Here is a 14,253-nt window from a genome sequence, read left to right as displayed (position 1 = left end):
CAGGTAATGTCTACGCAGTCTCCTGGCCAGGGGAGGTCCACTTGGTCGGCTTCCCTACCACCTCATGAGATGCCTCTGGAAGCTTTTCAACGCTCCGGCGTGCGCAGCATTCCTGTGGCGCTGGTGCCAAAGGATGGTGGTTCTATCAAACTTAACAATCCAGGGCCTGTTCGAGCTGCTCTCCAGGCAGCCACTTCCCTTTATGAGGCAACCTCTGAGGTAAGGCAGTTTGGACGTGGCGGGATTCTGTGCCGTTCGCCAGACCTTTAGTGCGTAAAGGATCTTCTAAACTGCTCATATTTTGGGTATCTTTCTGTAAAGTTTCATTCCGTCTCATCTGGCCTGTACAAAAGGTTCTGTTCGCGGTGTGGACTCTTGCTTTTCTCCAGTTGAGACCCTCGACCTTCTCTCTGCAGCGCTTGTTGTTGCTGTGTATCGCTGTAGCCGGGAGGTGAACAATAAGCGGCTGCCAGCGGAAACGGTTATCGCCACATTTGCGGGTACTGCCTGCCCCTCAGAAATAAAAGCATGGCCTCTAATCTTCTGTGTAGATCCCCTTCCGTCTAAGCCACTGCACTGCAGCAATTGCTGGCGATATGGCCATAGTGCTCGTGGGTGCAAGTCCACCTTGCGCTGTTGCAAATGCGGCAATGACCATCCAGCAAATTTATGCTCTGATCAAAACGAGAAGTGTTCATTTTGTGGTGGATCTCACGCTGCAAATTCTATGGATTGTCCTTCTCGGGATCATGAATTGGAAATTCTAGACATCACGGACCGCAAACCCTGTTCGCGGCGCGAGGCAATATCAGAAATTAAAGAGAGAGCTCACGGCTATGCAGGTGTGTCAGCCCGTTCAGGAGAGACACTAGATTCGTCTATCTCTCAGGCAATAGCGACTGCTGTGGAAGCCTCTATGGCTAAGATGGTTGACAGGATAGTGTTCACTGTCACAGTGTGCATATCTAATGCTCTGACAACACAGATTACCCAGGCCATGCAAATTGGAATGACTTCTGCTATGTCAACCATGCCTTCGTTAATGACCCAAAACTCCTTGCCTGAGCAGCCTCAGCCCCAAGAACGAGTAACTGCTGTTTCTCCACTTCATCTGTCCATTAATTCAGATAATGCTCAAATTATTCATGATGAAGAGATGGTGGATTCGGATACGCGAATCCTCCAACGCAGAGGATGCCCCATGCCTAACTCTTCTTCTTCACACCCTCAGCCGAAATCAAAGAAGCAACAGATTGGCTCTAAGCCGAAAGAAACTATTTTAGGGCAGGCAGTTGCTGCTACCCGGATTTCTCAACCGTAGGGGTGTTAAGTGTTCTCCAGTGGAAATGTCGGTCCTTCTTTCAGCTTCAACAGATTAGCTGTACCTTATATCTCAACATTATCCAGACATAAATATTTTACAAGAAACTTGGCTCACATCAGAAAAACATTTCCATTTGCGAAATTATTCTTCATTTCGACAAGATCGTCAGTTAAGAGGAGGAGGCTTACTCATACTAGTTTCTTCTAAATTTTGTCACAGGGCTAAGGTTACTTTTCATTCCTCTACTATAGACTGTGAGTTATTGGCGTTAGACTTTGAAATTCCAGGGTGTTATTCGGTTTCATTAGTAAATGCTTCTTTTCTTGCGGTGTGCAGGATACCAGGCAGCTAGATATCCTGCTCCTTAATTGTCAGAAGTCAATTCTCTTGGCCGGTGACTTTAATTCTCATCATGTGCCGTGGGGCTTTAGGACAGATTTCTGTGGTAAGCGCCTTTGGGATTGGGTTACTGATAACAACCGTTCCTGTATGAATTCAGGTTCAGCCACATTTGTCCGCGCAAAAATACGATCTGTGCTGAGATTTCACTTTCACCAGCCCTAGCGTTCCTGTGCTCAATTGGTCGACTGTGGATTTTAAAACAGCTACCGATCACATACCTATCGTTTATGATGTTAATTGCCTCGTCAACTCCGGCGTGCTCTCAGCTGAGGTCACATATAAAATATGACCAGTTTCAGTCCCGTTTGCGCTCCACTCTTGCTTCAGCGGTTAATGCTACTGAAGAACATACAGCAAAAGGCATATGCTCGCCTGTGTTCTTTAATATTCTAATGAGCTCCATTCAAAGCCACCAAAACATTCGCACGTTCGTCTATGCGGACGACATTGCATTTTTCGCTGCTGCAGCTGACATTCAATCTCTCTATGTGCACCTACAATCGTACCTGAATTTGCTTGAAAGTTGGTTGGGTGACTTAAGTCTCACCTTAAATGTAAGCAAGTGCGCTGTACTTGTTTTTCAAATGAAAGATCATGTTCATCTTGCTCTCAGTTACCAGCGACAAAATATTCCTCAAATTAGGTCATTAAAATATCTTGGCGTCATTTATGACGAGAGCCTCATATGGCGCTCCCACATTGACCATGCCGCAGGGAAAGGGCTCGTGCTCTGGGCATGTTGCGTAGATTAAGTAATTCCTGGTCTGGAATGTGGAGAGATGCACTTTTGCTGGTATATGTTTTGTATGTCCGACCAATTTTAGAATTTGGATCTGTGCTGTTTTCTAGTACGACTGCTTACAAAATTCGCCCGCTCGTTCTTTTGGAAGGGGAAGCGCTTCGGTTGTGCCTTGGCCTCCCCAACTGTGTGGCCAATAACGTGCTTTATCTTGAAGCCCGTATTCCTGCTTTATCATCTAGATTTCAATTCCTAACTGTTGAGACCTACTTAAGGATATATGAATCAGATTTACACCGCTCCTTGTCTGTTTTTTGTTGCCAACCGACTTCTTTTTATGGAGTCCACTGGCCAAGATTTCATACTCCGCAGGTAGTTATGGTACAAAATTTGCTTGAACCTTTAAATGTTTTTTTGTCTAACATCCTTCCGACAAAAAACAGTAGATACTGTGTAGAAATTGTCTTTGATGACATTTTCCCGAAAAACGCTTAACATTTACCACCTCGCATTATAAATGGATTATAAGAAGACCATTTACAAAGCCTACCTGTTAGCTTAACGATAGCTACTGACGCCTCCCAATGTGATGAAAAGGCAGGGGCGGGAATATATTGCCCGCTTCTAGATCGGTCTTTTTCTGTGCGGCTTCCCGACTACACCTTAATTTTCCAAGCAGAGTTTCTGGCGGTGGTGCTTGCTCTTCGCAAACTAGAGCCAGCTTTCTCTTCAGTGGTGGTATTACAGAATCTCTTTCTTTGTGTTCGTCCCTTGCTTCAGCTGTAGATTCGCCAATTCTAAACACCTTCCAGTCCTTACTCCCTCCGCATTTGAGCCGTGTTCACATATGGGTGCCAGGTCATAGCGGCGTGACAGCCATTGAAGTTGCGGACTGTCTGGCAAAGGCGTCCCTCAATGGCCCCGTGCTACCTATCGTTCCGGCTGCAGCGTACATTACAGCAGCGAGGTTCCGGTGACAAAATTTGTTAAGAGTGACTACTGAATCTCTTTTAAGATCTGATGATTACCAGCACCTGAGGTATTCGTGGAGCAGGCAATCATGCCATTCACGGCAGGTTAAGGTATCTCTATCAAGGTTCCGCTGCCGGATCCCTCCCTTAAATTTTTATTTGCACAGGTCTAAGTAGGCGCTTAATCCCGTCTGCGTATTTTGTGGTGAGAACGAAACCATAGACCATTTTTTGTTGTATTGCCGCCGGGACACCATGATGCGAAGATGGTTTTTAGAGAAACCTCTACAACAGCTTGGCCTCTGTTTGAACAGCCCAGTCTTATTGTTGTTTGGAGCCACCATACTTGGGTACAGCCACAAATGTTTTTGCTGCCGTCCAAATTTTTTTAATGGAATCAAGACGGCTACCTTGTCAATTTTTTTAATTTCTTCAATATTATTTTTATTATTACTATTATCATTATAATTTAACTACTCAGCTATAAACATCAGCCTCGATCGCCTGCGTGCGTTACGTATTTTCCGTTTCATTTCGTTGTTTCTTTTTGTTTACTTCTTCCGTCCTTACCATTCATTTTAATTTCGTCCAGGTATTATTTACCTCAAAAAGCCTCTCTGTGCCCCCCCCAATTCTTGGCCAATCCCCCGATGTGGGCATGTACCATATTATGTGGGCAACAACAACAACTACGATCACTTTACAAAAAGGGTTTCTCCGCCCATTCACGGCAACAGCCAAGTTGGTCGCAACGAAGACGTTTTTTTTTCCACACGTACTTAATAATTTCGGGCACGTGCTTTAGGAATTGTCCCTTTGTCAGTGTCTAACTATCAGCAGTCGGTGTTCGAACTGGCGCCGTTGTCCCAGCGCTTATCCTGTGGGCCCTACCCTGGTACCTTCATGCAAAGACAGTCTTTGCGGATAGAAAATTGTCACTAATTTCGCGAAGTTTTTAGCAGCCAATCAATAATTAAACATGTCAACATTCACAATGTCATGGAATCCAAAGTGTGCCTCTTCATTGGTAGCGTGCGAAGCTCGCAGGCACTGCTGGCGCAATGTCGTTACAGTGGTGACATCCAGATATTGCGTTACAATGTGGACATGTGCTCACTGTTCGAACATTGTACGACCATACCTCCGCATTCCTCTCAGTTGCAGTGAAAAGGAAAGAACGGCTCAAATTAGGCGCAGTCTTGGAAAACAAAGAGTCTATAGGAGATTCATTTTGAGACGCAACGCAAATAAAGACGATATTCAACACAAAATGACAGCATGAATGCTGATAGAATTACGGGCCTGTTGAACGCTCGGAGCGTAAAATAAAAACCGCAACCCGTCATGGATGCTCATGCAGTGATGAGCGATCGGAGTACTTCATGGCTTTTACAAATTCTACTCCGTGAGCTGTTGATCGGAGCCCTTCGACAGCCGGTCTCGTATCTCGCGCTAACCGAAGCGATTTCTTGTGGCAAAGCATCCGCCTCGCATTCAGGTGTGGGTTCGATCCCCTGTGCCGCCGGCTACCCATTGGATTTCCAGTGGGTACAAGATTTGCCCCGGCATGGTGCTCGGCTTTTGGAAAAGGGTCTTGGACCAAAACCGTCGCGTTGACGGGCTAGTGATTAGTTCCGCTGTCAAGTAACGCTGAATCCGGCTCATGCGGTAAAACACCACTTGTTGTGGGTTGGGTGGGGCACGGTGTAAAAAAAGATGCACTGAAAAACCCCGAAAAGTGATCGCGTGACTATGCTGTGCATATAGCCTTTCCCTCGCGGACTTCGTCAAATAAGCAAAAAAGGTTTGACAAGGTTGTCGTGAAAACATGCTGCAGCAAAGGCGGCCGCCTTTCGGTGAAAGCAAAACAGGCACGTTAGAGTGCGCATCACAGTGCCCCAAGTGGCCGAAAAAAATCCGGAGCCCCCCACTGTGGAACCTTTCTTCTTTCACTCCCACCTTCCCGACTTCCTTCACGGCGAAGTTCAGATGTCGACCATTAAGTGAGAGACTTACTGTGCCATTTGCTTTCCTAGAAGCAAATTTCAAATTTGTTTCAATTAATGGAAGTGGCGACATCCTGCACGGCTGAGTTGTAGCAGCCACCGCATTTATAAAAGAGCCGCCAGCGAAGATGCGGAATGTAATTGGCTATAAGGAAAGGAAAGGAGCAGTACATGTCTCAGTGTCGTTGCATGCCTCACCTCTGCTGTAAGGGAAGAGATGAACGAAGGACTCAAAGAAGGCAGAGAGCTGGAATGTGAATCAGTGGAGACGGGTTCATGGATGCAGCAGAGGCGGATTGCTGTACATGCTTTACGTTGTCCTGTGTTCTAGGAAAAAAAAAGCCAACGAGCCCTTACAAAAATTGGTGTGTTGTTTTAGTGATCGTTTCGTGGACTTCCGTCAACACAGTGAATAACTTGGCAACAAAATGGCCATACACCTTATTGTTGCCGAATTCTTACATCGTGGCGCACTTTCTTGTTGACGACCTGTTGAAATCTGTTGAGTTGAGAAGTTGTACTTTTGATGAGGCAAGCAGAAAGATAATCTTGTTGTCCCCTGTTCAACCATTGTTGAGTTGAGAAGTTGTAGTTATTTTGTTTACACACACATAGAGGCAATCAATCCTGCTGGAAGGACATATATGCAAATGCAGTTTGTGGCACACGTACCTGCATGTACTTCAAGACGCACAGGAAAAAAATGTTAAAATTTGTTTTATTCGCAAAACATCACAGGTGCGTGACTAGAGCCGACAAAAGTAAAAATTAAAAAAATAAACTAATTAACATATATATTTTCCAGCAGGTGAATGTTGCTGCCGGCCCATTACAGTAGAACCCCGTTGTTACGTTACTTACTGCTGCATTTTCCCGGCTGTTACGTTTTTCTTTCCCGGTCCGGTGAAAAACGTGTGAACGGGGTTCCATGTAATAATGCGTGTCAGGTAGGGTAGGAGGCTATTTTTCACATGGCCCGCTCTGGCGTTGCTGGGGCCGGCATATTGTTGAGGGCGAGCCAGGTAGCTCGCCAGGCTAATCTTGATGGGGCCTGCACTAGAATCCAGAAACTTCCTGCATGTAAAGCTTGAAAACAAATATCGCAAATTAATGTTGAACATGTAAAAAAATGTGCGAAAGCACTTTACGTGTGGTATCACTCTCACATTTCTGCAACATTCATATATGCTTTTGCCAAATCGACTCGTCCTTTCCTTATCTTAAGTACAGTAACTCTAGTTTGCTCCATAAAACTATTAGCAAAGATATAATGAATCCAGGCATATCCCTCTCAACTGTGCAATGTGAAGCTATTGCTAATAAGTGCAGATAAAAATAAGTTACCTCAGGCAGTCCTAATTGATATGTGTCACAATAGTGGGAGCAGTATTTTTGTATGCGTACATGCAATCTGCAATTTCAAGGCATTCAGCAGCTGCTTTGTTTCAGCATGCATGACATTTTTCATTCTTTCGTATTCTTTTCTCTTTTTACATACCATTTGGTTTGCGGGAGTTTAACGTCCCAAAGCGAGAGAGGCTATGAGAGACGCCGCAGTGAAGGAATCCGGAAATTTTGACCACCTGAAGTTCTTTAATGTGCATTGACATCGCACAGTTCATGTGCACGGGCCTGTAGAATTTCGTCTGCATCGAAATTCGACCGCTGCGGCCACGATCGAACCAGCGTCTTTCGGGCCAGCAGCCGAACACCGTAACCACTCAGCCACCGCGGCGGCCCCATACCATTTGGTGAGGTCTTGGTATAAGGTTTGTGTTAGGTGTGCACGAATGTTAGAAAATTGGTTTGATTTGGTTTATGGGGTTTAATGTCCCAAAGGGAGTAAGGCTATGAGAGAGGACGCATTGAAGGTATCCGAAAATTTCGACCACATGGGGTTGTTTAAAATGCACTGACATCGCACTGTACACGGTCGTCAAGAATTTGAGCTCCATCAAAATTAGACCGCCACAGCCAGGATCGAGCCCGCGTCTTTCGGATCAGCAGCCGACCACCATAACCACTGAGCCGTTGCCGTGAACCTATGAGAAAATCTCGAACGAGTCAAATAGTGTGTTTTAGAAATTATTCGAACCAAATCGAATTGGTTATGAACTTTTGAACACTTATAGAACAATTGGCATAATGTTCAAATAAGGCTAGGCATGGTATATTTCTTCGATGACTGTTCTTTCAAAGAACAGGGCACACACTGGTGCTGCATGCCATCCTGCGATGATCAACACCTGCACAGTGAAGGGTGCAGTGCCACTACATGGTCGCTTCGTGCGGCAGCATTTGTAATATTCATACATGGCCTCCATGACGCGAAAACGCAGCAAGGCTTCGGCAACTTAAGCAGCCATGGAGGCCATGGCTCATATATGTTTTCGCCGCTCTCATGCCCTTAGCAGTGGCTCTAATTGATTCTGTATCGTTTCCAATAAGAAAATAATTTCTGTACATGCATAACTTGATGTTCACACAGTTAACATAATGAATTCGTGTTTCGGCCCCTTAGTGGCGATCAGTGTTACGTAATTTAACAGCTATAGCTTTTACTCCGTTAGTTAGCATCGTACAGCAGCGCCGCCACTATCACATCAATGTTTAACGCCATTCTTCCGTTTTGTGCGATTATTTGCAACAGTAGCAAATATTGGCACAAATATTCTTTCTGCATTCAACTTAGTACACCAGTTACACTACTCATGTTCAATTAAAGAAGTACTATCCGTACACCTCTAGTTTGCATTCCCGTCTTATATGCAAAAAAATCTCAAGCGCTTTCAACCTAAGACGCTGAATTTTTTTACTGTCAGCAATAGGAGTTCTAAATTCTAAATGAGTAGTTTGGATTTGTAGAAAGTATTTTAGATGGCTAGCTACATAAAGATATGTCTATAAAAGGACACTTACCAATTACTGCCTAGACGTTCTCTTGGTACAGAGCCCCGCGTTTAAAGTGTGTACATGTGTTCTGCTGCCCGAAAAGAGAGCTGCCCTGCATCTCCTCAGGCGAAAACAGATGGCAGAGCAGTGCACAGGCATATTTCCCTGGCCCGCTGTTCGAATGATTGAACAGCTCGAGCACCGATTTGTCAACCAGCACACCACCACCAATATAAGCCTGAAAAGACAAAGTATGTTACACCTTTGTAACAAAGGCATTCAGAAGACAGCAAAGAGAAGAGAACAATGTTTTATAGAAGGCCTTGTTTTACAGTGACCACAGAAACTGCTACCTAACGAAACATGCTCCTGCTTTGGGGTAGTGCCATAAGAGACAGTATAATTGATTTATTCACTAAATATACTGCTAGTCTCAATACAAGACCGTAGGAGGTGCGCAATCAGTACAATCCAAAGTTCAAAACAATAACAAGAAATTACTTCCTGCGGATCAACAGAGTGGAAAATTTGAAAATAAATGTTATATAACTACCAGTATTGGAAGCACAAGAAACATACACTCGCCAAAGAAAAAATATTTAACACATGACGTTTCGAGACCCGTACAGGTCCCTTGTTCACAATGAGGATGGGCGGAATGGGCCGCTACTTATAAGCGGACTTGACTGCACAGTGAGTGGGCGTAGATATCGGGGAGATTCCCTCTCGTCCTGTTGATAGCATTCTTGGTCGTCTGTATGTAAAATGATTCGAGAAGGAATCGTGAAGATAAAGGTTTCTTCGTGTCCAAGATTGTGGCGTTCTCCCAGTCAATGGAGTGCTGCATCATTTGGGCATGCTCTGAAAATGCGTTGGAGGAAGTGCGACCTTTCTTGACGTCATTCTTGTGTTCTTTTATTCTTCTTTTAAAATCGCCTGACTCGCAAATGTATGATGCATCGCAATCCATGCAGGGGATCTTGTATACAACGCCGGGGTAACATGTGCGCTCTAGGTGGTCCTTCACGTGACACAGCTGCTGTTTCAGCTTGCTGGATGGTACGTGCGCAATTCGAACGCCGTATTTGGCAAATATTCGTGCCAGAGCCTCACTTGTACCCCGGGAATACGGGACAGTCACTCGTTTCTGTTGCCCAACAAACTGGCGCTGAGCAGGTTCCTTACAGCGGCGTTCTTGATTGTTTAGCATCTGACAGGGGTAGCCATTATGTTTTTCTTCTTCTTCCATTGTGAACTGATGAAGAAGAAGCCGCTGGAAGTATTGCTTTTCTCTATGTTCTTGTTCTCCGCACTCCCGATGGGCTCACCACTCCCGTATACCGAAAGCCCACACATACCGGCAAGTACCTCGGTTTTAAATCTTCCCATCCCATAGGCCACAAACGCTCCGTCGCGTCCGCTCTGTTCAAGCGAGCTGGTCATCTATGTTCTAGTCCTGGCCTTCTCTCTTCCGAGCAGCAGAAAGTTCGCACGACAATCTCCTCGTGAGACTGCATACAGAGACCTCCGAGCAGCGAACGCGCGGCTCGCTATACGACGCGGCAAGAGGCATTTACAAATGACGGCTCTGCCTCTGATTGAGCTTAAGGCTGTGCACCGTCGATGCTGTTCTGAGCAGGTCGGTCACTCGCACGTAAACCGTGTGCCTGAGAAATATTCAGGGAAGTAATGACAATAAGTATTCTGCAGGGAGTTTCATTATACCACGCACGCGAGTGACCGGACGGCACATCACATGGCCATGCAAAAAGAAAAGCTTCGAAGGCCGCTGAATTCCAAACCATTACTCTCGCTGCACTGAATGAGTTTACGGCCCGTTTCGATCAAGGAACCCTTTATTAATCCGCAAGAACTGAACGGACGAAAGGAGCCTCAAATATTGGTATGCTCGTTTAATTTAGTCGCCCCCTCCTTCCCCCATTTAAACAGGCGCCGCGCAACAGCTGCACACAGCCGACTATGCCGTGTCTTACTGGAGTGGTAACGCTGTCGCCTTTCTCGGGGACTGTTTCGAGGATTTTCCCACACACAGGTGGTATCTCTAAAACGAGTTCAAGGGAAATTACATTTATGTCTACGCAAGGAAAAACGCAAAGAGGTTAGGCAGACAGCAACGCAATGGCAAGACAATTATTCTCCTCTCCGCCAGCCTGCAGAAGCAATCAGTGATATGGCCCCTCTATCGAATGCATCGCAGTGATCTTGTACGGGAGTAGTAGGTACAATGTCTGCAAAACACTGAAAGAAAGACCAAAATGGCAGGGCGCCGTGCCCGGTATTTTTTTGGTCTTGCAAGTGTGGCTGATCGGGCTAGTTGGCAATTCATGACAGCTAAAAAACACAGCGCAAATCTGTGACAGGCACATAGAAAAGACGGACACCACAGCCTGTCTCATAGTTTTACCTGTCACTTTTTTATCCTTCTTTAGCGCTGTTTGCTCATCACGCAAACGCACAGTCTCCACCCAAAAGCCCCACTTGAACGATCGCTATAAATAACGAAGTGAGGCAATAGTGAAGTAGGCATCCTTAGAGTATTGGTAGCGCCTTGACTAACGCCCAAGTAGATAAAAATGTCGCCGCATAGGAGATCCCTACGCCTCGTACAAGGTACGTAAAAGACATATCTGTGCCGATCGCGATGCCACTCAAGGCCAAAAAGAAAGCTGCACTCCAGTCGCATGCAAGCACGGTTATATTTCTGCACCGACAATTAGATACGGCCCCCATTGAAAAGGAGTGCAAAGGAGATAAAGGGTCACACGAATGCATAACAGTCGTGCGTCGCGCGACGCGCAGCAGTGATACTTAACGTGTCAGCACACTTGAAGCAATCCAAGCTATACTAGGCGCCTGAAATCACCCCTCCAGGTATGCCAGACGTTGCGCCTCGAGACCTACTCAGATAAACCTCTACCGCCTATATAATTGCGCCATGCCACTTCAAGGAGGACTCCTTCGCAAAGCGTTCAACTCAGAAACTCACAACACGAACGCAACCGCGGTGGGTCAAACAAATTTGCGAAAAATCGTGGTCAAGAGACGCCAACGTCGCTAATATCAGTGTCCCTATTAAAACACACACAGATTCAAATGCATGCTCACACGCACACACGAAAGTTCTCATCTGTGATATCTTCGCAGGTCCATTCATTACGGACCGCACCAAGAATGTCGCGAGCCTATGTAGAAGCGTCCCACGAACAGAGCCCGCGGCGAGGCCATGTTTACAAATGGTCGGCGCGGAGATGCGTGGGCGAGGCACGCGCGCACACTCCGGTCATGTGGGACGTGCGCGCAAGCCCTTTCAGTTTCTACAAAAATGAAAGCGCGCGTGCCTCAACCTCCTCCGTCGATACCACAGGCTTTCGAAACACGACCAAATTTCGCACGCCGAAATGAAGCAGAGCGAAACCGGGAACTCGTTTCTGAAAGCCGTATACCTTGCTAGAGGGAAATCGTGCATCCCTCAAACAATGGAGACAAACACAATCTTCGGTTCGCTTCAGCTTCCAAACCTTGTTTTCAACCTTCATAATATAGATTTACACCTCTGCGTTAAAACCTGCTGCGGCTGGTTCGCAAATGCGGAGAGGGGAAATAGGCGGACTTACATTTCGCGAACTTAAACGCCGAACAACATCTTCCCTCTCAAAACCGTGCCCTCCACGACGTCGATGTTAGAACCCTTCAGCATCCATTTGCGCGACGTTACCCCGCAAAATGCTTCCATTTGGGGCCCTGAAATTTAAATGAAGGCGAGGAATTATTTTGAGGGATGTCGGATAGTCAGCTATATATAGCGGGGCTGCAGTGACCTCTCAATAGTACGTCTTTCTGGGACCCACGGGGGAGCGCGGGGGCAGGGAGGGCGAAGCAATCCTGCACGTCGGGCTGTCGGTCCTGATGATGCTCGAGCCCAAGGGGCTCATAGGCCTCAGGCTGAGGCTACGCATTCGGCGCCGCTCAGCGTCGAAGAGCTCTTGGAGGCTCTTGCGTGTGCGCACTGCGTTCATGCTCGCTGGTCGGAACTCTCAACGGCGACAGACGAGAAGTGGTCTTCTGGAGGTGTCTTCCGCACTCCTGCTCCACCCTAGAAGAGTTAGGAATAGGAACGTCAGGATCGCAATGCAAATATGCGCAATGGGCAAGGGTCAGCACAAGGCACCCTAATCTTGCAGACAACCTCCCAATGGACCGCGGCCTTGTAGCACGAGTGAATCCAGGGAGAACCAAAAACCCCCAAAGCAGAAGTGGTGCTCACGCCGAGGCTAGGTAGTTAAATTTTCTTCCCAAGGGCAGTGACAGCTGACGGCGCAGTTCTTACATCACGCGTCCCTAGACAGGTTCCAGAGGACAAGGAGCACGAGTCAAGTATCAGTATCGGCCGCTGCTGCAGGGGGGAAACCAGGAGCAACCACTGAAGACTCGTACACGTCTCAGCAAAGCGCACATTCACCAGGACCTTCCGGGACCGATACCGGGACAAAGCACACTCGTATACATCAACAACTGCCGTCTCCCGTACGTGTGGGGAACGCCCTAGGCGCCGACACTCTAGTGGCACGTCTCACGTCGGCCGTTCATGGTGCCACTGCTTCCACGACCGCCAGCAAGCGGGCAGAGGTGGTACTCCTTGTTGACCGTCTTTGAGCACGCTGCGTCACTCAAGGACAGCACGAGTGGGGGACCGGCGTTGGCGGCGGCGGCGAAGGCATGCACGTACACAGTGTCAGCGGGCCGCGCGAAACGGATCCTGGAAAGGAGCGCTCAAGGACTGCTGCTGCTGCCACCGTCACTACGAACGCGTTTCGCAATCAGCTACGCGCACGCACACCTTTTTGCAGCACCGCAGAGAAAAAAAGTCGTTCGAGGCGGCCGCGCGCTCACAGACAAAAGATGCAGGGCGGCACTCAGCTGAGCGTTCTTCGAGGCACGCTCGCCACGTCCTTGCCTTGCACAGGTCTACACCGCCAACGACGTCGCGCTGAGAGGCCCGGCCGCGTCGCTTGGCGATGCCGTTTCTTGTTCGCTTTTGCTGCCGATGATGCTACCTGCGTTCGAAACAAGCAATAAAAAATGCAGAAAAAGAGACTGGAAGGAGGGAGGAGGAGCGCGACAGGAAGTATCAAGAGCCAGTCTCTGTGCAATTCTGAAATCCCGGCGGTGTGTCAAGTTTCTCGTGACTCACACTCAAGATTCCGAACTAGGCGTGCCCGCGTTAAAAGCAGCCAGCCCGGCTGGCGTTCTGGTCGCCGCGTCTATGTCAGCAGCAGGATGCACCGTCTCCGCAAGCATAACGCCAGGCTCTTTAGGACTTCGGTCTTCAGAAGAAACTCACTCCACCAATGACCGTAGTCTAATGGCCACGCGGTAGAGGCCGCGAGCAATTCCTGGCGTCGTAAACGACGGCGAACAAAGCGTACGTACAAAATAGCGGGAGCCTTTTGGCAGGAAAAAGGCTACGCGACTTATGTATGCTGCACACATGATCTATGTAATAGTGACGTTTGGAAATGAAGCGCCCCTCAGGAGAAACAAGGAAGAAAGGGAACGGCAAAATAAATATAGATGAAGACGCGAGTCGAACGCGGGAACGTGCTACGCGTTAATAACGTCAAAAACCAAGCAGACTTCGCCGACTACAGCGAAGCCTAACCACTTCGGCTGCCAGAAAAGCGAGCGTTAAAAAAAAAAAACGGGGGAAAAGCCAACGACTCGGGCGTCAATGAAGTGGACGCCATCGTATCGACAGGGCGAGAAGTCGCGGGCCTGTGGTGCGAAAAGAAGACGCTCGGCCTACTCGCGCACGAAAAACCAAGACGGCGACAATGTGCTGCAAAACGGTGGTATACATCGTCTATAAATCTATACGTGAACACGCGGTGCGAGATGTCT

The 14,253-nt window shown here is 47.5% G+C and overlaps 1 long non-coding RNA gene across 1 annotated transcript in view; it reads right to left on the bottom strand.

The window, feature by feature from the left end:
- The window catches only part of LOC144098938 (uncharacterized), a 108,482-nt gene extending 95,884 nt beyond the window's left edge, over positions 1-12,598 (bottom strand). Inside the window, exons 1-2 of the long non-coding RNA XR_013307270.1 lie at positions 11,970-12,598; positions 8,362-8,572 (exon numbers count right to left, since the gene is read on the bottom strand). This is a non-coding gene — a long non-coding RNA (uncharacterized LOC144098938). The remainder of the gene's footprint in view (positions 1-8,361; positions 8,573-11,969) is intronic.
- Between the last annotated feature and the right edge of the window lie 1,655 nt (positions 12,599-14,253).

The sequence above is a fragment of the Amblyomma americanum genome, chromosome 1 (assembly GCF_052857255.1).
Source record: "Amblyomma americanum isolate KBUSLIRL-KWMA chromosome 1, ASM5285725v1, whole genome shotgun sequence".
NCBI classification, from domain to species: Eukaryota; Metazoa; Arthropoda; class Arachnida; order Ixodida; family Ixodidae; genus Amblyomma; species Amblyomma americanum.
The sequence above is the reverse complement of the archived record's forward strand: the minus strand, read 5'-3'. Positions and strand labels throughout refer to the sequence as shown.